Source organism: Heterocephalus glaber, unplaced genomic scaffold (assembly GCF_053883595.1).
Source record: "Heterocephalus glaber isolate CG9 unplaced genomic scaffold, H.glaber_assembly_v1.0 deba00001586, whole genome shotgun sequence".
Taxonomy (NCBI): Eukaryota; Metazoa; Chordata; class Mammalia; order Rodentia; family Bathyergidae; genus Heterocephalus; species Heterocephalus glaber.
Window position 1 is genome coordinate 4,195,135 of NW_028258364.1, and position 15,200 is coordinate 4,210,334.

The 15,200-nt window shown below is 43.3% G+C and overlaps 1 protein-coding gene across 5 annotated transcripts in view; it reads left to right on the forward strand.

Moving 5' to 3' along the window:
- Positions 1 to 15,200, forward strand: part of Afg2a (AAA ATPase AFG2A) — a 360,481-nt gene that overhangs the window by 304,135 nt on the left and 41,146 nt on the right. The gene's annotated exons all lie outside the window — the stretch shown is intronic.

A 15,200-nucleotide genomic window follows, 5' to 3' on the forward strand; every position in this document is an offset into this window, starting at 1 on the left:
CTCATTAGCCATTCAGTTAACCAAACTTATAGCCAAAATACGAATGAAATTCCTTCCTCCTTTCCTAGCTTTTTACTTTTCCTCCACCCCATTATTTTGTAACAAGGCCTCTGGAGTTTGAAGCAGATTAGCAAACAAATAAATTCTTTAATGTCATGAAATACTTTCTCTAGCATAAATGGGATTAATCTGCCAACCTAGCAAATTCTACATTTCAAATACTTTGGCTGTATAATAAGCCATTTCTTCCAATCCCCTCATTTATGGCACAAAGGTCATTTTATTTTTATGTTTACACTGGTTGGACTTTGTCCCTCCATTATTCCTTCCTGTCCCATCTCCAGCTCTCTTGATTTTGTACCTTTGAAAATGTCCTTTACATAGCCTTTAGAAAAGCATCAAAGAGCACACAGAATAACCTGTGGCTCACAGAGAAGCCAGAAGCATGACAGAATATGAAAGATCCATTTCCAGAGCCCCATGATGATGGCAGAGGAGGGAGCTTTGGTCCAGTTGTGGCCGTACAAATACAGGTATAGCACAGCTAGCTACCAACACCTGTTTACCCCAAACCTATAGATCCCACTTATTCATTTTGAGAACTAGAAATGAGTTTATGAACAGAGAAGGGAGGCAGTGTGCCTCTGATCTTGGAATTAAGAGCATCTGTAAGAACCAATTCATCCTGTGACTTGCCCAAGGTCACACAGTAAGAGGGAGTGGCTGGAAGCCATGCTATTCCTACCAAACCACACCACTTCTCTCCAGAAAGAATCACACTGCTCTCATTTAGGAACTTAAGGGGAAGAGACTATTTGAGGGTTATTTACTTAAAACCACTGGGTAAATTCTGACTCATATTAACATTTCCTTCTACTCACCATTTGTAATCAGAGGAATATGAGTCACTCAACTATTCTATCCTCTTGGGTGGTGACCAAAAGGAAATGCTTTATTTTAATAAGCAGGTCCTCAGGTTGCCATGTATGAAGTTCTGAGAGCCACTGACACTGGAAGACCCTACAGCTTTGAGCCCAGCCAGTCCTAACTGAGAGACTCCTCCTCCAAATTGAAGATCTCCACTAGGCCTTTATGCTGAAATAGTAGAAACAATGGGGTAAATGAGAATGTCCTGATGTTTGTATTTCAAAACAGTGAAGTAGTGAAACAAATGAACTACAGCAAAGTATGACAAGATGGATGACTATGCAATATGATACTGTCAGTCAACTTTCCAGATCTGTGACAAAACACCTGAGAAAAACAAAAGGGGAAAAGTTTATTTGGCTTATGGTTTCAGAGGTTTTAGTCCATGGTCAATAGCTGTATTGTGATAGGCCTATGGTGAGGCAGAAACATCGTGAACTTTCCACCAAACAGAAACTACATATTCACTGACCAGTGATGGCAACATGTCATGTATCAAGGATCATAACCCAATCAACATACAGCAAATTAAAAATATAAAGGATAACTGTATAACTTTTCCAAGGCTTCCATAACAAAGTATATTAACTCAATGGGTTAAAACAAGAGAAATTCATTGTCTCACAGTTATGGAGGCTAGAGTCTAAAATCAAGGAATCCATTGGGTTGTTTCCTTTTGAAGCCTCCAAGGAAAAGATCTGTTCCAGGCCTTCCTCCTTTGCTTGTGGATGTCCATTTCCTCCCTGTGTCTCCATCATCAAATTTTGCCTTTTTATAAGACATTAGACATATTAGACTAGGGTCTATCTTCATACTTCCATTTCAACTTGATGATCTCTATAAAGACCTTTTCTCTATATAAGGTCATTTTCTCTGGTACTATGGGGCAGAACAGTTTTAGGGGGATGCAATAACAACAGCATACAATACTTGAGTGTTAAGATCCATAGCATTGTAAATAAAAGAAGGCAGTTCCTTTTGTAGGTTAGAAAGCTCCAAAATGTTTAAAGGAGGGGAGGGGGGGAGAAGGAATATCTTATTGTCTGAAAGTCTTTTATTTGATTATAAATGTTGTTTACAGATTTTTAAGCCAACTTTAATTCTTTCTCCTCCTGACAGCAACTACTAAGTCCTAATTGTCCTTTGTATCACTCAATATCCAACAGCATTGAAATGTGTCAGATTATAGCCCAATTCTTCTTACTTCCAGGAATCTACTTTATAGCAGAAGTTCCTTAAAGTTAAATATCCAAGGCTATTTATGACAGCATTGCACTAGAAAATTATAACAGTAATGTTAGAAACATCCTAAATATGTATTCAAAAGAGAGTGGTCAAATAAATTACGATATATTCAAGCTGTGCAAGCATTTGAAAAAGAATGAAGTAGAACTATATAATAGCACCCAGGCAGGCATTCATTGAGCACTCGCTATGTGCAAGTCCAGTGTTAAGAGCACCTGCATAGATTGCACAATTTCTTTTCAGCAAGGTAGGATATCAGTCCATATGCAATTAAGGAAAAAGTGGGACTTGAAGGACTTAAAAAAGTGAAGGAATTTGCCCAATATTAAACAACTATTAAAGTAGCAAAGCTAGGACTCAAACCAAAGAAATGTATGAGCAGGAGAAACTTCTTGAAAACTATGTACCAAGGTATGAACACAATTATTATGCTCAAGTTGTGAAGTTACAGATGTTGTTTGCTTTAAAAAAAAAAGAAAAAGACAAAGTTCACATCTCGCCAGCTCATCTCTTCCCTTCTTTCTGCACCCTTTACTTTCAGTTAAATCCAGATTTCCTGTCTCAGGCTTGCTTCACACACTGGTCTCCTGGTGTCTGGTTCTGCTCTAAATGTCGTACACAACCTGGGATCTGTCATTCACCTCTAGTGGATCCTCACCTTCCAAGAGTCCAACTGTTCAGGCTGAAATTACCCAGCCACCTCTAATAATCCAAACTTTCTTCCTCTGGGGCCAAGCATGACCAGCTCTGCTATAGGGAGCCTCATCTTTTCCTTGCCCCACAACACCCTACATTTCTGGCACCTCTGAAACTTTACATAGGCTGTGCCTCCACCGAGCAGTTCCCTCTCTGCCTATCTCACCCTTCACCAGTCAGCCCAGCACCACCACCACTCCGAGAAACTGCTCCTCACTCTGCCAGCCTGCAGCTCCTGCTCCTCTAGGTAGCCTCCTATGTCATCTACACACCTATCCTGGCATGTAATATACATGTCTTTATGTGATTTTGCGACTTCATTTGTGCTTTCTTTCTTGTAGCAGCTCCCTCAAGGCAGGGAGCATCTATTTTCCTGGTTTGAAATTGGGTACCACTCAGCCCTATGCTGTCCTAATGTCCATGACGAAGGACAAAGCTCACTGGACAAATAATGCCAATGAATTAAGGTTGGTGTATTTAAAATGCTTACTAAAAAAAGGTGCTTATTGCCCATAAACAAAATAATAGGAAGTTTACATGAAACATAAACATTACCTTCAGGGCATAAGGTAAGTTATGTGGCAGATCTCAATCTGAACTGAGATGGGTTTGTTTGTTTTTCTGTTTATTTGAGACAGGGTCTCACTATGTAGTCCAAGCTGACCTTGAACTATGTAGCTCAGGCTAATATCAGCTTTTGATCCTCCTGTCCCAGCCTCCGGAGTGTTAGAATTATAGGCATGCTCCACTATGGCTGGCTGGCTTTGGGTGAGTTTCTGATGTAATGATCCACAGTGCTTCTGTTTCTACAGTCTTGTGAGCTTAATGGCTCATCTCACAAAAGTTCCCCCCTCCAGGTTTAGCCCTACCCCATCCTTTGAATAGAGATAACAGAGGAAACCTGGGTTAGTAGCTCAAATCAGTTTCAGCATGTTGCCCCTATATCTTAGCTTTCTCCTACAACCCAGTCTCCTCCTCTATTCAAGGGACATACTCCCTGCTAGTTACCCCAGTCCCCCAATAACAGGCTTTTGCATCCTAAAACTGACCCCTTTCCATGGTGAAGGCCCTATACTAGTTGCCAGATTCCCTGGGCTACTCTCTGCTTGGTGCAACCTCTGCTCAGAGGATTTTGAACTACATTTGAACTTTAGTTGGTGCTACTTAAACCCCATGTAACCTTTCCTTAATGGACTTATCTCTCAGTTTCATACATACTTTGGGATTCATGGCAGAGAGTCACTGAAATCTCCAGTAATGTATCTCTGTCCTACCCCTATCTGCAGCATTTGAACCTTGTCCTTCTCTGAGACGTTGCCCAGAAAACCAACTGGATGGCCCAGGGCCTGCCCTTGGGAGCCCCTGCTCCTCTCTGGGGACTCAGAGCTGGAAAGCAGAGCAGTGTTTCAGTTAGACTTCAGAGGAAACAGAACCACCAAGTGTTTGAAGCTTGGAAAAGAGACTGGAAAAGCTTGAAGGAAGATAGATAAAAGAAATCTTCTCAGTAGAGAATGAGACAGCTATCAGATGGGCAAGGCTCCACACTTTGCTCTCTGAGGTACTTGACCTTCACATGGAGAGGAGCAGCCACTCGAAAAATGAAAATATAAAGCTGAGGTCAAGAGTGTCCTCAGTGTCCCAGCAAGTCCTTCAATGCCATTTTCAGAATGCCACTGTTGAGGACCTGTTTTTGATAAAAAGAGGTTAGCTGACATCACCAAGTGGAGAAAACCAGGTTAGATCAGGGGCCATGCTGCTAAGAAGGAGCCCACAGTGGGCCCTGGCTTTGAGTCTGCAGCTTGAGGCTAGCGGCACCTTCTGCCTGGGCAGCCCAGAACTTGGCCTGCTCCACCTGCCCCAGCAAGTTGATAGAATGAGAAGAAAACCTCCACCCAAATAAGAGAGACAAAAGTCTCTATCGGTGCCAAAAGCACTCATGGCCCGCTACAGCAGATGTTCAGGATGGAGGTTGCTGTGCCCAGGGGGAAGCAGGCAGAGCTGCAGAGGAGATGAGGCTTTGCATCCACCTGGTTCTGGGTTTGAATCCCAGCTCTGCCCTCAACCACTCCTGTGATTCCCAGGATATCACATACCTTCTCAATACAAAGCTCTTACTCCAAAACACAAAACTCGTAACATCTACTTTTTAAGGTTGTGAAGGATAAAACAAAGTAATGAATGTCAAGTGTGACCCTGGCCTGACCTTCAGTGTGGGCTCCTTGCCGCACCCTTCTTGCCTTCCTCTTGCTCAGCCCAGCATCCTCTGCCCACACACACACACACACACACACACACACACACGTCCTGTCCACGTCGGAACGCTTTGGAGGTTATCAGTGGCTGCTGTCTTCCTGTTCTTTTTCACAGGAATTATTTACGAGCCTGTGCTCTAAAGCCATTTTTTGTTTTGTTTCCAATATCCCTTTCTTGTGAATCATATTTCTGGCTGAGGGGAGCACAGCGCTCATTTTTCTGAACTTTCAGAAGCCTGTTTCAGATTCGGGTCAGCCCAGCCTGGTATTCTCTTTCCTCAACTTGACCCTGAATGACACAGAAATTTTTTTTCTCTTGGTTCCTGGAAGTTATGCAGTAGTCATTAAGTTCTTTTTCATCAGAATTAAGCCAAGAATAGAAGTTCCCTTGTAGTTTTCTTTGCTTCTGGTGACGAAAGCATCACGAAGATTGGCGAGGACTTGGTACGTGGCTTCCTCTTAGCAGAACAAGGGCCCAGTAAAATCTGGACATTTGAAGCTGGTCCCTGGCACACTTATCTTGCCTGTTTATTGTCTAGTATTTGCAAAGCACTGTCCCACATCACCCCAAAGTGCTAAAACCACACTGGCCCCACAAAGCCAGGCACAGCGTCAAGGGCCTGTACTCCTATTCAAGTCCCACCTGACAATTTAGCCAGACCTTATCTCAAAATTTAAATACTGGCTCTATCCCCAGTATCTCAAAACAAAAACAAACAATTTAAAAAAAAAACACTTTAAAAAACCCAGCCCCACTAAGCTGACTAGATGGGCCCAGTGGCAGGCACCTGTAATCCTAGCTACTTGGGAAGCTGAGGACAGAAGGATAGCAACTTGAAGGACAGCCTAGACAACTTAGTGATATCCTGTCTCAAATAAAATAAGGAGGGCTGGGTATGTAGCTCATCGCATTGCACTTGCCCTCTTGCTGGGACTGCAAGAGCCTCTGTGTTTAATCCCCAGTACCACAAACAAAAAACAGTCCCTTGAGGTAAAGACTATTATTAGCCCCCATTTTACAGATATAGAAACTGAAGCACAAAGAGATGATGTGATTGGCCTAAAGCCACATGAGTTGCAAGCAGGAAAGCCAGGATTCTGACCCCAGAGCCTGTCTTCTAACCATACCCTGAACTGCTGCTCTTGCTGTCTGACAGCCTACTAACTTACCAGCTGCCTGATCTTGGGAAAGCTGCTGACTGTCCCTCAATTTCCTTATTTATAACAACGGGAATTCCAATATGAACATCACAGGAATTGTTACGAAAATGAGGTCACATTTGGGAAGGCAGGTGGCTGCATCCTTCTCATGTACCCACCCTGCTGAAATCAGAGTCCACCTCCTGATCAAGGCATCCACTTGACCAGGCTGAGCTACTTCCCCAGTTGACTTGGTGGTGTTTCTTTCTGCTAATGACCTCTGTGAACCAAGGCAGTGGAATGTTCTTTCCATGTGCCTCTAATATGTGTAGATAGTACACAAGTCACTTGAGGGCAGAAGCCTCTGCTTGAAGTTTCCTGAGTCCTCCCAACACCCAATATTGAGTCTCATGTGTTCTCAGTACTCAATAAATAATGGTAGGATACTTAAGTGTTTGTCAAAAGGGATTCAGCTGGCCCATGTTGTGTTCAATAGAAAGTGTTTCTTCACCTCCATCCTCCCTACTCAGGCCATGGGGTGGGCAGTTGGGCTGAGTGAATTTTCAGGAAGGGTCTCTGCCTCCTTCATGGTGGGCCCCTGAGAACTTCATGGAGTGAGAGGAGGAAACAGGAGCCAGAAATCGCCTTCTTCTCTGCAGAGCTTCCTGGCCTGGTGGTTCTGCGGAGATGTGTAAGGTTAAAGCAAAGGAGATGGTGCAACCAGAAGGAAAAGGGATATTTCTGTGTCCAGGCCATCATGCTAAACTCAGGAGTCCCCAGTAAGAGGAGAAAAGGCAGGAGTGGTTTCTGTTCTCCTAGGTGCTGTCCTCTTCGATGTTGGAGTGAGCGTGTGCATACATGTGCAGGTGTGTGTTTTCACACCTGGCTTGGGATTAGGACATGCTGATGCAGATGTGTTAGTGGGTCTTTACAAGACAGTTAATGCATTCAGGAAACAGGCTGTGCTGAGGGAGAGCAGCTGCCTGGACCAGGTACAGCCTGAGCTTAGACAGGAATTATTTGAAACAAGAGCACAGGGGGTGGCTTTTGACTATACCAGCAGTTTTCATGCCCAGTCTTTCCAAGACTTTCATAGTTCTACTGCTAGAAGCAAACAAATAAATAAAAAATAGTCCAAAAATTGATCTGCAAAACCTGCTGGAGGATTTTTCTTTTCTTAAATTAAGAAATCTTCTAAATTACTGACCTATAAACAAGTGGACTTGCCAAGAAAGAAGGCATTTTCCTGTAATCCCAGCATTCAGGAGGTTGAGGCAAGAGAATCACTACAAGTTCAAGGGCAGCCTGGGCTAAATAATAAGCACAAGTCCAGCCTGAACTACATAGAGAGACCCTGTCTCAAAAAGAACAAATACAAATGGACTGGTGCCTTGGCTCGATGGACATTTTAAGTTGTATTTTAATGGTTTCAAAATTAGAGCTGCAACTGCCTCTTGGAATACTTCCTTCTTTCTAAGGTGATAAAAACAATATTTTTGTAGAACAAACTTCTGTGACATATATGCTGCTCTATAAATATTCTGCAAAGTTTCACTTAATCAGATTTCAAAAAAGGCAAAGAGTTGTTCAGGTTTTATTGTACACACGGAAACTTCCCTGTGCAGTTACAAGAGTTTTCTTTGTTTTTGTTTCAATTTTCTTCTTTGGTTTCTCTTTTGATTGACATAGCCAAATGCTGGAGTTGCTCATGGTGGGAAATGTGTCCTGTTTTTCTTTGTGTATTTATAGAAATTGAAATACACTTCACAATGAGCTCTATACGCCTAATAAAAGGCAAATGGGACATTTTAAACCATAACTGTTTAAACAGAATGTTCTGCTTTTTTATTTCATTTCAGCTCATTTTAGGCACAGAAGCAGTCCAGACAATTGGCACAATGGAGTCACCCATGGGCTGGGAGGGGTGAGAGATGTGTTGGGGGGTAAGGGGCAGGTCCTTTCTGTTGGGGATCATTTGGCTTGGTAATTAATGGAAGATAAAGAGGACTTTTCTGAATTATTTCTCTAGAAATTTAAATCAATACCTCTCCTCACGTGTTTACAGTGGCCCTGTTGTCCATTCTGCAGGATGACTGTGTTTCACAATCCTGAGGTCACTGTTGCCCCTGGGTTCCCCCTGCCTGGTGTCTCTGGGGTTACAGCATACAAAGAGCCTACAGGTAAAAGTGGGCTACTGCCTTGCTCCCCTACAATGAGGCTTCTGCTATTTCTGAACCTATTCCCTTGTGACCTACGAAGCTCCATGCTTTCTTTTCCTTCCCTCCTGTGGAGCTCCCCTTTCCATGAGTCTCTGGGGAGCCCCTGTTTGCCCACATCTGTCTGGATGAGAGACATCATGAGAGACTCTGAAAATGTATTAGAGTCATGTTGTCCAGTGTGACAGGCAAGCTCGATTGTGTCAACTTGATTGGCTTGGGAGCCACCCAGGCGATTAATGGAGCACACTTCCAAGTGTGTCTGGGGTCATGAAGGCATGACCTCAGGGTGTGTATTGGCCTCTGGCCCCTTCCTCTCTCTGGTGCTGCTCCCCTTCTCTGCTTCTCCACCACTATGAGCTAAGCAGCTTTGCTCTGCCATGATGTTTCTGCCTTGGAGCCAGCTGACCATAGACTTACAGATTTATGAAACCATAAGCTAAATTAAACCTCTCCTCCTTTAAATTGTGAGTGTCAGGTATTTCGTCCCAGCAACAGGAAAACTGAGTATCTACTTTGGACATATGTTCTGAGAAATGCTTCCCAATAAAAGGAATTTCTAGTCAAATCAGTTCGGGAAAAGCATCATAACACATTTCATACTTGGACAGTGCACTAGCCTAATTAATAAGACTGAGAGAAGTCCTGTGCTTAGAAAATAACCAACCAACCAACCAACCAAAAAATAGCAAAAATAAACACACTTTAACTTTGTCTGACCCAGGATTTCCCAGGTGATGTGTATTCATGTTTCATGGCACTGTAAGGCCATGAACAGACTTGGGAGCTGCTGTCCTCAAGCATCTGGGCCATCGTCTAGGTGCAAGGAAGTTACAGCCATTTAACAGAACTGTTCAATCAGGTTCCAGGGAGATGTATGTGATCTCTATTATATTTAAATTTTTACACTGTCACCTTAAAATAGATGACTTCTCACCTAGAAGTCAGATGAGATTATTACTCTTCAAACCTCATTATGCAGAGACTATTTGGCTGGTGGTGTACACGAGAAAAGACAATTTGTACAAGGAAGCAGATCTAGTGGTGAGATTGAAAATTTAAAAAACTAGAAATGTTTTAGAATAAGACCAATTGACCTCAAAATGATCCGTTAAGGAAACAATACCTGGATTTGGCCAGCACTCTCAGAGATCAAGCCTAAAACATCTGACTCCCCTTAAGGAATCTCACACAAAAAACGATGTATAAACCAGAATGCTGATGATTGCTGTTTAGAGAGAACAGATGCAATGTGGTCATGCTATGTGGTTGGTACACTCTCTTCCTGTAGGAAAGCTGCACAGGAAACCAGAAATTATAATCCTTGTGAGCAAGAAATCTGAGCAAGGGAAATCCATTGAATAGTGATGTTCATAAGAGGTATAGACTTGTCACAGTAGAAGCATGTCAAGTAGAAGAATGCACTGGCAGATCTTCACATATTCCTCCTGCATGTGCATAGCACATTCTTCCTATGTCAGAACCTTCTTTCACTGAAACTCTGGTACTACTCCTGGGAAAGAAAGAATAAAAGTTCCTGACCAGTTCCAGGCCTGATCTCATGCTCTACTTCTGTTTTACATGTGGTCCTTCTCTGAATCACCTTGATTTGATGTGTCCGGGATCCACATGAGTGCCTTCTGCTGGTCGTTGGTCACTGTCACTCTGTCACTCCCAGGCAATACTTCCATATCCAGGCCTCGTCATCCACCTCTGTACTGACTACTCTGGTGCAGCCTGGGCAGGGCCATCTTTGAAGAGGCATGCGGAGAGATAGGCGAATGAAGGGATAGTGCCCCTTATACATTCACCTATGAACTAATCTATTCAAATATTCATCCCTAGTCTTTTCTGCTTCTTGGGTCATTTCAAAGCAATGCATATCAACAAATACAACAAAACGCTTACCAAACTCCTGTTACATCTAAAGCAGCACTGAGCACTGAAGGAACTGAAAGCAGAAAATATTCAAGAATCCTGACCCATATTTCAGGGCTTTGTTTATTCACTGAACTTAACCAATACACATAGTTCCCAATTCACAAGGGTTTGACTTAGGATTTTTCGACTTTACCAGATGCGAAACTGATAGGCATTCAGAGGAAACTGCATTTCAAATTTTCAGTTTGGATTTTTTTCCTACGCTGGCATGGCAGTGTATAATTTAGTCCTGCCCTGCTGTGCTGGTCAGCAGCAGTGCCCAGTCAGCCAGCCAATCGCCAGGAGAAAAACCTATGGAAGACTGTGTTGCCAACATCTTTTAGATACAGGTGTTTAATATATCACATGAGATATTCCACACTTTTTTATAATACAGGCTTTGTTATAATATAGGCTATAATATAAATTTTACCTATAATATAGGTAAAAATTTAAATATAGGCTTTGTATTAGAGGATTTTGCCCAACTATAGGTTCAGCTAAGTGATGATGTTCAGTGGGTGAGTTGCATTAAATGCACTTTCCACTTACAAAGTATTTATTAGAATGTAACTCATCATAAGTCAAGGAGCACCTGTAGTTTCCCAAACAACTCCAAGTGCCTCTAAAACCTAGTTGTACTATAAAATCGAAACCACATGCTCCCATCTGTATCATTCCATCTCTCCAGCACTTTCATTATTCCAGCCTTGTTGTTTTTCTTACTGGCTTTAGACTTGGATGCTTCAAGCCTTAGCTTCTGTAACCACCCTATCTGAGTGGCCACCCACCATGCTCTGTCTTATTTCATTTTTGGAAACACTCGTCATTCTCTGAAGTTAGTTTACCTGTTTGCTTATTGTCTAGTTGAGTGTCTGTCTTCCCCACATGGAAAGAGAAAGCTCTGTGGAGGTAAGAACCTTGGCTGTCATGTTCGTGATGGTGGGACTGTGTCTCCAGTCCCTACAGCATCCTTGGTGCACAGCAGAATAGTGAGTGAGCGGGGAGAAGTGATTGAGGCTTGTCACTGTCACACCAGAAAGCTTCTGTCACAATCTAATTATCTATAGTCCGCCACAAACCTGCCTTCTTTTCCCACTAGATTACATTCCTAGTAGGTGGTGGCAGGTGGTGCCATCTACCCTGTCAGAGGAGACACATGCAGTGTCCACACATGACACAGGGTGTGGCATGCTGCAAAAACAAACAGGCTTCCTGTCACACAGAGCCCATGGGAGGACACTTTGCTTTGCTCTACTCAAGGCAGAGAGGCTTTCACAGGTCAGGGAGCAGGGAGAATGAGTTGCAGACAGTGACTATGGTAGAGGTGCAGCAATAAAAAGAAGTATAAATTATCTTTGGAGGGGCTCTTTGAGGACATCAAATTCAACCCTCTGTCCTTGCTGTCCTCTACAGTGACCCTGATAAGTGGCCATCTTCTTACCACATGAGCTTGCCTCTGACAGGTGTTTAATACACAGTGGTATTGACAGTACCTAAGGTTTACTGAGCACCTGCTTTGGACTGTACTGGATCACTAGGCCTACCGTGCAGGGTGCACACTACATTGTCAGGCAGTGACGTGAATGGCACATGAATGGTGAGGTATGATGTCTGTAATGCAGTGTTATCTAAATTCATCCACACAGCCCACAGTGGTAGCCACATGGTAATAAGATGCAGAGCTGAGGGTTAAGCCCAGCAAACCGCATCTTCAAATGAATGGGCACTCTGACACCCACCTCTTTACAACTTCCACCTGGTAGCTCCAACCCTGCCCTCAGAGGCCCCCAAAAGTCTGCCCTCTGCCCAGCTCCCTGCTGTACATACATATACCACCACTGATTCCTGGTCTGCCCTAAACATAAAAAATATGTCAAACCGCTCCCCATGGGAGCCCTTCACAACTCACCACTGCTCTTGGGACAGAAGCCACCTTCCTCCCCACAAGGCCCACAGCCAGTGTGACCGACTGCCATATCTCTACCCTTGAGCTCTTCCCTGAAGCCCCTGCTATATCTTAGGACCCCAAACACCAGAGCTCCCTGCCACGCAGACCCTTAGCACCCTTCGGCCCTTCCTCGTGTGCTCTTCCCTCTCTCTCATGCGCTGGCTCCTTCTCTCCTTGGGCCTCAGTGTCACATCACACCCTCCTCTGGCCACCACATTGGAGTCTTTCCACCATATTTCTCAGCTCCTGTAGCACTTTCACTCTCTTATTTCCTCCCCAGGATTCTCAAGTTCTTTTTTTTTTTTTTTTTTTTTACAAAAATCTGCTTGCTTTCTTCTGTCATTATCATCTGGCTGAATATAAAGCCAGAAAGGCAGACAATGTGTCACCTTGTTCACCAATGTATCCCTGCTTTGCCCACAGAAGTCATTTCATAAATACTTGTTAAATGACTGAATGAGCAGATGCCCTCTGAACATTTGGAGATAGTCATTCCGAAAGGGTGCATTGTTTTCCCAGATGCAGTGTACTCAGCTGTTCGAGTACACTCAGCCCTTGGTTTCTGTGGGTTCCACACTTGAAGATTCAACAATCTACACATCAAATACATTCCAGAAAGTTCCAAAAAGCAAAACTTGAATTTTCCACCTGCCAAGCACTAGATTAAATCCATGTAGGCCCAGCCTACTCCAGCCTCCCACTCCTCCCAGACCCACAGTGTCTCTCCAGCTTTTGTCTGGCCACTGTTCGCCTTGTGTCTCCTTTTGTACCATGTAGTGAGGCCTACAATGCTTGTGCCTGTACGAAACATGGCTAGGATTTTTTTCCTGTAATTATTCCCTAAACAATCCAGTGTAACAAGTGTTTACATACACAATTGACATTATAGTAGGTATTGTAGGTAGGTACAGGCAAATACTATACCATTTTATATACGGGACACGAATATCCATGGATTTTGGTTTCCACGGGGGTCCTGGGGCCAATCCCCTGCGTATACCAAAGGATGGCTTTGTTCTTCAAATACCATGGTGCCCTTCAGGCACAGAATAATTTTTCTATGTTGTCCTTAAAGTATCACCACAATATTCTAGGTATGGAACTTGAACAGAATATAAGGGGATACTCTCTTTCCCATTCTATCCATATTGGAGCCCAAAAATTACTGATCTTTGATGGGAGGGGGAGATGAATGAGTTGACCAGCTGCCCCTACCCCACCAATATGGTCATCTCAGTGATTTGCTAGTTAACAAGTGGCTCTTGTCACTCCCTGCCCTAGAGCCTTGACCTGTAGTATTGACCAATATGGTGGTGTAAATCTGCCCTGTGACTGATTTCAAGCTGCCAAGGTGAGGTCACTGGCCATGGATCTGGGAAGCTGCTAGCAGTCACAGAGCCAGTTCCAGTACACATGGGCCTTTCGTTCCCAGGCCAGCACACGATCCCCACCAACACTAAGAAACATCACCCACGACAGTGCAAGCATCTGCACTAATGCAAACACTCTGCTGCATTTCCCCATAAAATCAGAGTTCACTAAAAACCAGACACAAAATGAAGAGGAAGAGAAGGAAGGCATACCTAAAATCTCTGACCAAAATTAAGGGGACAAAGAGAAATTGTTCTTTTGTTATTGGTTTGGTTTCTCTTATTTCACTCCATTCATTTCTTTTCTCTCTCCAATTCTCACAACAGGTGTTAAAACTTAGACATAATTCAGCTCTGTGCCCTTTGGTGAGTAGGTAGCGCCCCACACATAAGGCTGATGCGCTGTCATCCGAATGCCAGCTTTGTTGTTTTTGTTTGTTTGTTTAGAGAATATGGTTCCGAACTGTAATTTATTCACTTTGTTTTTATTTGGGTCAGTGGGAAAGGACTGGCAATTAGTTCTTCTGGCAAAGGTTCAGTTATGCCTGAAAAAAGAACACAGACTTAACATGTTTTACAATCAGTCCTAACCACCTCTGGGAAGCTCTCCAATCCCGACATGTCAGTTTCCATTGTGCTTGTCTGGACACAACCTCTAAGAGAATTTCTATTTTATGAAGCAGGGTGGGGAAATGCCGAAAGACAGAGCTGAGGTTAATTGCAAGGTTGACTTGCTATGCAGGAGCAAAAGGAAGCATGCTTATCTTATCCTGCAACTCCTGCCACATTCACCCTTTAGCAAGGCGGGAGTGGGACAGGCTTCCAGACCGTTAGACTCTATGTTGTAGAATAATTTTGCTTCAGAATTAATTATGTCTGGGAGTGCTTTTCTCTTTTCAGGTGGTAAGCTTTTTATTGAAGTATAACATGTACACAGAAAAATGCCCAAGTCTTCAGTATCCAACCTGATGGATTATCACAAAGTGAATGTACCTATCGAACCATGTTCAAGTCAAGACATGGACGGTGCTGGAAGGGGCTACCACATCCGGCTCCTGGCATGACCTCCCCACCCACCTTCCCCAAGCTGGCCACTAACTCTGTGGAAGCATTTTCATTGTACCTGTCGAATTTTAAGTCAAAGCTCTGATTTTTTTCATAATTATCCAGAAGACCTCTAATTAATTCATGTTTTTAAAATAGAGATTGAGAGTAGTGGAGCATTTCTATGGTTGGAGCTGTTACTGACTCAGAGTCACATATGGAAATTGATGTAGGGCAGGGCCTCCCCTGGGCTATGCAGGAGACTGGGCATACTTTCTTTCTTCTTTTTTTCCAGGTCCCTGTCTATATAAACAATTTGACTAAAAAAAGAAAAAAAGTACTGCAAAGTTCATGGTGCCTTGCAAGCAGATTTATCATAGAGATTTATAATAGCCAAAAAGAAGTGCTTAAGTGCTTGTTTATGCCCAGTCAGTGCACC